Genomic DNA, 10,654 nt, shown 5'->3' with positions numbered 1-10,654 from the left:
TTGTTCCATTCCTTTAATTGGTAATAACACACTTTTGTCCAAGCTTTATAAACCCAACCTCCTCTGGCAGTTTTTGTATCTTGTTCGGTCGAACTTTGCAAACTGTTTGCAGTTCAGAATCTTCTGTATGAACTTCCATCATGGTTTTTGTTAATTCATCATGCACAGTTTGCAGTCTGTCTAATCTAGTTGTAGTTTTCTGTTGTTCTTCTAATATTTGCAAAAACTTCTCGTCATATCTTTGACCATGATTTGTAAATTTTTGATCGAATTTTTAATCAAGATTTGTAAATATTTAATTGAACTTCTTGATCAGTTCCCTTACAAATTGCATCACCCCGTTCATGATGTTGGACATTGGACTATCTGAATTTTCCTATCATCTTGTGATACCTACTTTATAACTGTTCCGGGAAAAAATAGTTTCAAGTATTTAGTTATTACATCGAAAAATTCTCTTATTTACATTTTCTGTCAAATCCATATCATGACAGCCACTGATTCTTTCATCATTTTTATAAGGTACCATACGATTGTTTGCATCATCACATCAATATTTACTAATTCCTGAGTGTGGTTATTGAAAATATTCACATTAATCTGTTCACTTTTTGTTGCATCCATTTTCAATGGCTAAACGGATGTTCACATGTGAAAATATTGATGTGAGTCATAATTATTCTTTATATACTGGAAAATTTTTGGTGTGGCATTTGTGCACAACACAATGGCTGCTACTTTCTATGAGAATGCTCTGTGTAGCACAAGGTCGCTAACACAGAACATTACATTCTACTGAATTAGATTAGATTAGATTAGATTTACTTTCATTCCAATTGATCCGTAGTGAGGAGGTCCTCCAGGATGTGGAACATGTCAGAAAAACAACAACACATGACAAATATTTACAATTAAAACAAATAAGCTAATGTACCATTCCACAGGTCCCAAGTGGAATGATCGTCATTTTTTAATGAACACTAAGAGTAATTTTACAAATACTAATGCACTGAATTTAAAATAAAAAAGTTTTTTATTTATTTATAAGTAATACAACTACTGTAATACTTATTTACAATGAACACATTACTGCACTGAAATGGTGCAGAAGTTAGATTATACTAACACACACACACACACACACAAATTTTCAATGAACACATTACTGCACTGAAATTGTGCAGAAGTTATGTTGTACTTATATACAAATCAGTTGGTTTTACTAAGAAATTCATCAATGGAGTAGAAGGAGTTGGCCACCAATAAATCCTTTAGGCTTCTCTTAAACTGAATTTCATTGGTTGTTAAGATTTTTATGGCTGCTGGCAAGTTATTGAAAATGTGTGTTCCTGAATAATGCACACCTTTTTGTACAAGACTAAGTGACTTTAAATCCTTGTGAAGATTATTCTTATTTCTAGTATTGATTCCATGAATTGAGCTGTTGGTTTGAAAAAGTGATATATTTTTAATGACAAATTTCATTAAGGAATAAATATATTGGGAAGCAGTAGTTAGTATCCCTAGTTCCCTAAACAGGCTTCTGCAGGATGTTCTTGAGTTCACACCACATATAACTCTCACTGCACGTTTTTGTGCCCGGAAAACTTTAGCTTGGCTTGATGAATTACCCCAAAAAATAATCCCATATGACATTATGGAATGAAAGTAAGCATAGTATGCCAGCTTTTTCATTTTTATATCCCCTATGTCTGACAAAATTCGCATTGCAAACAGAGATTTGTTAAGACGCTTCAGCAGTTCTGTGGTGTGCTCCTCCCAGTTGAATTTATTATCAAGCTGTAATCCCAAGAATTTAACACTGTCCACTTCTTCTATCTTCTTGTCATCGTATGTTAGACATATACTCTTGGGACACCCCTTACAAGTTCTGAACTGCATGTAGTGTGTTTTTTCAAAGTTTAGTGACAAAGAATTGGCTAGGAACCAGTGATTAATGTCCACAAATATTTTATTGGCTGATCTTTCTAAGACTACATTTGACTTGCTATTTATTGCAATGTTTGTATCATCGGCAAACAAAACAAACTTGGCATCTGGTAATGTTACTGATGAAAGGTCATTGATATACACAAGAAAAAGTAAGGGCCCCAAAATGGAACCTTGTGGGACCCCACATGTAATTAGTTCCCAGTTTGATGAGGCCTGATAGCTTGATACATGTCTCTTTCCTAATAACACCCTTTGTTTCCTGCCAGAGATATAAGATTTGAACCATTTTGCAGCATTTCCTGTTATACTATAATATTCTAGTTTACTTAAAAGGATATTGTGATTTACACAGTCAAATGCCTTTGACAGATCACAAAATATACCAGTTGCCTGCAATTTTTTGTCTAATGAATTAAGCACATTTTCACTGTAAGTGTAGATAGCCTTCTCAATATCAGAACCTTTTAGAAATCCAAACTGTGACTTTGACAGTATGTTATTTGAGATAAGATGGTTATAAAGACGACTGTACATTACTTTTTCGAAAATTTTTGAGAATGCTGGCAACAGTGAAATTGGACGGAAATTTGATGCTATTTCTTTATCTCCCTTCTTAAACAGTGGCTTAACTTCAGCATATTTCAGCCATTCAGGAAATATTCCACTAATAAACGACTGGTTACACAGATAGCTTAATATGTTACTTAGCTCAGAATCACATTCTTTAATTAACTTTGTTGATATTTCATCATACCCACTAGATGTTTTTGATTTTAAAGATTTTATGATGGACATTATTTCTGTTGGGGTAGTGAGGGTCAAATTCATATTAAGGAAGTTACTTGAAATGTCTGGTCTAAGGTAATCCATAGCAGCATCTACCGAACCTGACAACCCCATCTTGTCAGTAACAGTTATAAAATGTTTGTTAAAAAGTTCTGCAACACTATACACATCTGTCACCAATGTATCATTTACTCTTAATGCTATTTGTTCCTCTTCATGTCTGGTTCTACCGGTCTCCTCCTTCACTATATCCCATATTGTCTTTATTTTGTTATCTGATATGACTATCTTTTCCTTGTAATATATTTGCTTTGACATCCGTATTACAGTCTTTAATATTTTGCAGTATTTCTTATAATGTGCTATAGCATCAACATTGGAAATGTTTCGGAGTGACAGATACAGTTTTCTTTTTGTTTTACAAGATACCCCTATTCCTCGAGTAATCCATGGCTTCTTTGTAGACTTTGCTCTAACCTTGGTAAGTTTTGGGGGAAAGCAGTGTTCAAATAAGGTAAGCACTTTATTAGCAAAAATGTTATATTTTTCATTCATGCCATGAACGCTGTAAACATCAGTCCAGTGAATGTCTCTGAGGAGTGTCCTAAAATAATCAATTTTTGGCTTACTGATTACCCTTTTGAGCTCAGATTTAACAGATTTTATATCCTGTTCAGTATTAACATTTAACAGAAGGAACTGCATGTCATGGTCTGAGAGGCCATTGACTATTGGTTTTGTAATATAATTTTGTTCATTGGACTTTTCTATAAAGATATTATCAATGGCTGTTTGTGAGCAAGTGGCTATCCTAGTGGGGAACTTTACTGTGGGAATTAAGTTGAATGATAGTGTTACTAACTCAAACAAGTTCTTATTGGGAGAGTCTTTAAGGAAATCTACATTGAAATCACCAGCAACCACTATTTCTTTGTTTTTGGTTGTTAAATGGGCCAGTTGCTACTAGATGAACTATATAGAAAAGTCTACTCTTGCTGTTGAATCTAACTGCACATCATTTGACTGACTACAGAAGAATAAATATCAAGCCTTTGTCTTACTTTGAATGATGGCATGTTATTCATTTGCCATTTCAAATATCGTTATTCTTTGTATTATAGTTCTGTAAAAACCAAGTTTCCCATCTCTTTTCTTTCTTCAGATATTCCTATCTCTTTGTTTCTTTTATTCCGCTTCTCTTTTTAGCATATAACTAGAATCGAAATTTATATCCCTTATTACATGAATAATCAGTCTTCCACAATCATTTATCAGTATATACCTATTGAAACAGGTACAGTCCCTGTAAGATCGCCAAATATAATAAATTATGTATATACGAAATTATGTATTATTAATTGAAATGTTATTTTTATGCAGTACTATGAGGCTATGGTGAGTCACCTGTCTTGAGAAGCTCTATACATTAGTTTATAGATTCACTCACACAGTCTAGTGTCCATAAATGTTTTGAAGTTTGATGTTTTGGCTTTCAGTTTCTTGTGATCCCTGTAAGGTCCATTATGTGGCCACTTCTTTCAGTAGTTGTTCCTATGTTAGTCATAATGGAGGCGAATTGGACCTTAATGTCGCTACGTTTCCTTGGTTACTATTGTCTTGGATTAAAATAGTTGATGATTAACTCACAGACACTTACATGTTTTATACTGTATATTTTACATGTAAACTATACAGAATACTTTTCCATTTCCCCAAATAAATCAAGAGGTTTGTACAGTTCACACCAGTTTCATCAGAACATGAGAAGAGACCATGTCAGAAAGATAACAAGAAGAGATCATAAAGATTAACTTTTTCCTTTCCAGTAATGATTCTTTGACATTTTCAGTGATGACACTGTGTCTGATACACAAAATTGCAGTTACATTTCTCTAATAAATATGTGTTTCTTCCTACAAATTTTTAGAGTGAAATTTTTTTACAAAATTGTTATCACCTACTAGGTAACAAGACATCTTCATTAAACGATAAGTGCCAACTTTTGTTGACTCCACGATACTTAACATACATGTTAGCTCTACAGGTTAACCAACTTCTTCACACTGCTCTTCCATCAAGAAAACACACTTCAAAGACGGATTTACACCAGATGTCAGAAGAACAGGACGTCATATCATCTCAATGTCAGAGCATATCACCACTAGAAGACACATCACGTCAGTTGTCTTAGCACAGCCCTGAAGGGGAAAAGTGAGTTTATAAGATATCATCTGTGATACATTAAGTCAGAGTATAGCATAGGACCTAAGAAACTAACAGCTATAAAGTTTATTACTGGCCAAAGCAAATTTCATAAGGGATATTTTTGATTAGTTTTGCGTGCTAAATTGTTGAGAAGTGTAACAACATCGAAAGAGTGACTTCTTTCTCCTATGTAGAAAATAACTACAAAAGCATTTACATTTTTCTCCTTCAGTAGAGCTGCCTTTTTTTACTTAATAAAAGCTTATTTAATGAAAACTGCTTCATCAATTTATGTCCTTATTTATATGCAAAATAGGCATCACCTCCTTACTGTAATTGTAAAACTTAAATCATTTTCCACTTTCATGTATTTGGTATCTCTTAAGGAAAAAATATACAAGTAGTCATGTAGCATTTGCAATTTATCATGAACACAGAGGAAAATAGTAAAATAAAGATTAAGAAGAAACAAAAGTGTAAAATCCACTATTACAACATAGGAAGTGCAATGAAATAGGTTAAGTTCCAACGTTAACAGACAACGACACAGTTTGCCCCACAAACTTCAATGTCAAAACTTCCTTCTCAATAACCATTGACAGCGATGTGACTTGATGTAATGTGAAGTTCTATGGCACTGACAGCCTGTGTAAGTGCTACCATTTGAAACACCTTGTGGAATATCTTAACTTGATGTGACATGACATTCTGTTCCATTCCATCTTGTCAGGTCCTTGGGCAGGACCACAACTTTATGAAATCGTTCGATTTCATGATTAATAACACCTTCTCCAATTAATTCCAGCACCCTCATCGTGTTATGTAGTTCCAATAGCCCCTCATTTGCATTTTTGTATTTGTTTATTTTTTCTTCTTCTTGTAACTGACAACGGGTAAAATTATTTATGCCCCATTTCTCCTTACTTGCAGAATTTTTACTGACTGCTGTACACTTATGTACATTTACAGTTCTTACATTTTTAGTCGCTCTCATAATGAACATATTTCTTTACAAACACACATTAGTAAATTGACGTACCTTTCCATGCTTTGACAGTGACAATTTCTAAATCTGTAAACATTTATTCTCATTTGAAGTGTTTTGTTTGTTATATCCAGTGAAGAACCAATGAAATTAATTTTCATCTCTGTGGAATGAGACTGCATGCTTGAAATCTGGCAATTAAAATGCAGGTAACTAGTCTAAATTTCACAGAGCGTCTTATAGAAAAACATTTTAGCTGTTTTGTGTACCTGTGGAAATATGGAGATATCAAATGTTTCACAAATCCTGTAATAAGAAAATCAGTAGATCAAGGCAGTCACTGCTTAAATTTACACATCTGTGGAATACTGTTCATCAGTGAGACAAAATTTTAATGAGATACCTTCACAAAAATTTGCAGGCGTGAGCTGAATGGTCTTCATGTTAGAAGATTTAGCCATTGTTTTTCTCATTCATTCTCATTCAACTGAGTCATCAGCCTGTTTTCTAAAATATCCATGTTCATAATGTCAATGATTTTAGGTTCATGAAATAAAAATTATCTGTAGACCGCATCTTTTAAAACTGCAAGCAATGTATTAAGCATAGTGAGTCATATCCACGTTCTAGTAGTTTTGCTTTGCAAATATGCAAATTCTGTTGATTCACTTTTCGTATTCCAGAATAATTTTTTGTAGCTAAATGTGAGTGAACCTTGACACAATTTGTTGGCTTCCCTCTTAGGCAGACATAGTAAATACACACCCTTGGAAGGCAAGTGTGAGGCAGTGATCGATGAATGTCTGACTAGGGCAGGCTGTCTTAGACCCACCATTATCAGCCATTCTTAAACACACATCTCTGCAGTAAGTGATCTTGCTTAGCTGCACATCCAAGCTGCCTGGCAGTGCTGTCAAACAGTGGTGCCTTGGCTTTCATAACTGAGAACAGAGTGGGAAACATTCAGCTCAGCAATATTTAGTGGCATTACACAGGGTCGAACCCCAGTTCAGTGTCTGAAGAAAGGCAGGTGGCGTTAGCAGGTTCTCAGTGACTCAGGTCTGGAGGACCCTAGTTTGACCCTCAGCCCACTTATGCTGCAGCTGGACTGTATGGGGCTCGCAGTTCCGTCAAGAAGAATGTTGGTTGGCTCTTAGCACAAGCCTGTACACAGCAGATGTCAATTCAAAGCCCAACTGTAAATATCATCAGCCTGGTGGAAAACTTAGCTACAATACACAATATGGCAGGCCATGTTGCTACAGGTGTCACGTAAAATGCTCAGCAAGTGCCGCCGAAACAAACATTGACCATTGTCCCAACTACTGGGTCATGGTTGCAGAAATGCTGAATTTCGATATTAGTCCTTAGCTTGTCATAAAACCACATTAAAATTTTAATTGAAAGGACAATGATGTGCATTTGAATTTCTGATTTTAAATGAAGATTTCGAAATTTAAAATCAGGAAACATGACAAATACCAATAACTGAAAAACTACAGATGCAAAAAATGAAAATGTAATTAAAAAACTATTTGATAAATAGACTAGAAAGATATAGACAGCCCATTAGGTGGTAATACAAAATATGATGTATTCTCTAATACAGTTCTAGGGTACCTTTGACTCTGTTGGCCTAAGAAATTAATCTGCGTAAATACATTAAATGTCCCTAATCCCTCAGCTACAAATGCAATCCGAACAGCAGACAAAACAAAGAGAAGATTCTGCTTAGCGTCAAGGGACGCTGTTAGTGACCGTGCTAAATTACATTACAAACTGTTCCTTAAAATTGTAAACAGGTCCATTATAATGTCAGGATGTAATTACAATTCAACAAATGAGTAAAGGTAAATTTATAGATTTGAAGAGTGCGCACGAATAACGCTGTATGGCACATTTTGACATTTCGTAGTATCGCAGTCTGCATCGCCTGCTGTTATAATTGACATGTTCACCGTCCGAGGGCAGCACTAAACAGCGACGAGACGAGCACAATTTTCGCGCCTCTGCGCGAACAATGCTGTATGTTACAAGAATGGCGCAGTGCAGCAAGGTGACGCTTACCACAAGTGGTTTGAAACGTGCAAAGGAAAATTAACATTGGTAGTTGGCAGTATATTAAGAGCAAAAGGCTTCGTGATGCTGGACTGGAACATAAACCACGAAAAGGAAAGGTAGTTCCTGCGAAACAGCCTCCAACACAGGTGAGTGGAATAATGCTGTATGTCTTTAGAGAAGCATATGTGTCCTGTAAAGCGGCGACGTGCCCTGTAGAGTACATGGCTTTAATGACATGTTATGTGTATCTTCTGAATACATTACAGTAAAAGTATGTAACGTGAACGAAGTTAACTACAGTTCTGTAGTTATCATTGGCGAAAAATAGAATACTCAGTCTGAGTAATGCTACAATATTAAAAGAGAATGTGAAATTTGATAATCTAGTTCAATATTAGGTAGTAATAGTGATTGTTTTCGTGAATCAGGATCGTGTATGCAATGCAGAAGTGTGCTCAAAAGAAGGATGCAAGGACATAAACCTGGAAATGAAGTTAAAGCTGTACGAAAAATATCACGCCTTAACATACGATGAGCAGTCCATATACTTAATAAAATCCATGGAAATAGGCGTGCCAGCCAGGCGCAAGAGAGGTAAGACAGACGATACTTCACGGAAACAAGCTACTTTCAAATACAAAGTTTACTCAAAAGAAGTGAGTCAAAAAACATTGCTTGACATATTCTCCATCACCCAGTGATGAATGCAGACTCTGCAACGTAAAGTAAAAGGTGGAATAACCACTGTTAAAGACGGTAGAGGAAAACATTGCAATAGGCCATATGCCATATCAAATGACGACAGGGCTCTTATTCGGCAACACATATCGCGTTTCCCAAAGCAGATGACCTATTATAGCAGGTTAAATCCTCAAAAGAATGTCAGCATCCCGATCTCAACCTCTGTAGAATGTATCAGTTGTTGAGCGAAAAGTTTCCTGATAAATCAATAAGCAGGTCATACTATCAAAGAGTGTTTCAAACAGATTTTAATCTGCGATTCGGAACACCTAGATCAGATACTTGCAGACTGTGCGATTTGTTGTTTAACAAAATGATTGCAGCTTCAGATGAAACAGAACTGCACAAGATCGAAACTGAGAGTCAGTTGCATCATTCCAGGGCAGACCAAGCATACAAAGCCCTAAAAAACGATACGGAAATGGCTAAGAGGAATAACAATATACATGTTATATGTGTTGACCTACAACAGGTTTTACTTTGTCCTACATTGACACATTCCACGGTATTCTACCAGAGACAGCTGTCGTCGTATAATTTCACAATTCATAACGTTGGTACTGGAAACATCGCCGTAAATTTGTGGGATGAATCCACCGCAAGGAGAGGTTCAGCCAAAATAGTTAACTGTCTGCTAAAATTTGTGACGCACAATTATGATACGCTTGAAGAAAGTATGGAACGAAAACGGATTGTTTGGTCTGACCGTTGTGTCGGGCAGAACTGCAACTGGAGAGTTTTATTAGCGCTTTATTTCTATCTGATCAGCTGCAAGTACTTTACAGAAATACATCAGAAGTTTTTCTGTTCTGGTCACAGTTTCCTACCTTGTGACAGGGATTTTGCAGTCATCGAGAAAAGAAAGAAAGAGTCAAAAGTTATGGTTCCTTCAGAATGGAAGCACGTCATTGCTGAGGCCTTTGTCGATCCTTCAAAACTGACCATTCACGAGATGTTGATGGAAGACTTCAAGGACATAGGATCCATCGAGTTGCCTTTGAAGAAGCCGCCTGCTTTGAAAATTACCGATGTACTTTGGTTGAAGCTGTGTAGTGAGGATCCTCGAGGTTTAAACGTGCGCCGTACCCACAATGTGCTTCGCCCATGGGAAAGACACTGTATTATAAAGCATGGTTGTGAACATCAAGTAAAAAATTGTCCATTGCCTTCTGAATTCCGCTTGCTCTGCAACAGGAAACTGAAAGTTCATGATGAGAAGAAAAGTGATCTATTGGACATGACGAAATATATGGAACCAAAATACAGGCAGTTTTATGAAAACCTGCAGTGTGACAACTGACTATAATGTACTAGATTTGAGCCTAAACTTGATAAACTAATGTTGTATTTTTTTAAGGTCAAGCAATTCAGTTTACAATAAATATTATTTAGTATCTTGTTTTAAATCTCTTACTTAGTATTTTTGGATTCTAGACGCCTTATAATTACAGCAGAGCACTGGCTGATCTGGAATAACGCTGTATATCCATTGCCATACAGCGTTATTCCATTTTAAAACTTACTTATTTTCGAAAAATCTGTGCTTAGCGCAATTTTAAAAACCAGAAATTAGTATTTACCACAGTCTGTATGCACAAAAAATGCATATCTGCTATTACATTACTATATCGTATTAATTCTCTGGAACCAATAGTTTTTGTCAATTTCCCAACAACTGCAAAATGTGCCATAAAGCATTATTAGTGCACATACTTCATTTATTGTTTTATCTTGACGATGTCCACTATGGACAAACGGTAGTTACTGTTATTCTGAAGAAGGTTGGGCTATCCTGACTGAAACCTAGGAAAATTCTAGGTAAATAGTGCTACTGAGGCTGTTGATTATTAAAATTAAAATTAAATGAACAGTCATATAAATTGTGGCAAGACACAGTAAATACAATAAAAGAAACAAGATAAG

This window comes from Schistocerca nitens, chromosome 4 (genome assembly GCF_023898315.1).
Source record: "Schistocerca nitens isolate TAMUIC-IGC-003100 chromosome 4, iqSchNite1.1, whole genome shotgun sequence".
Taxonomy (NCBI): Eukaryota; Metazoa; Arthropoda; class Insecta; order Orthoptera; family Acrididae; genus Schistocerca; species Schistocerca nitens.
The sequence above is the reverse complement of the archived record's forward strand: the minus strand, read 5'-3'. Positions refer to the sequence as shown.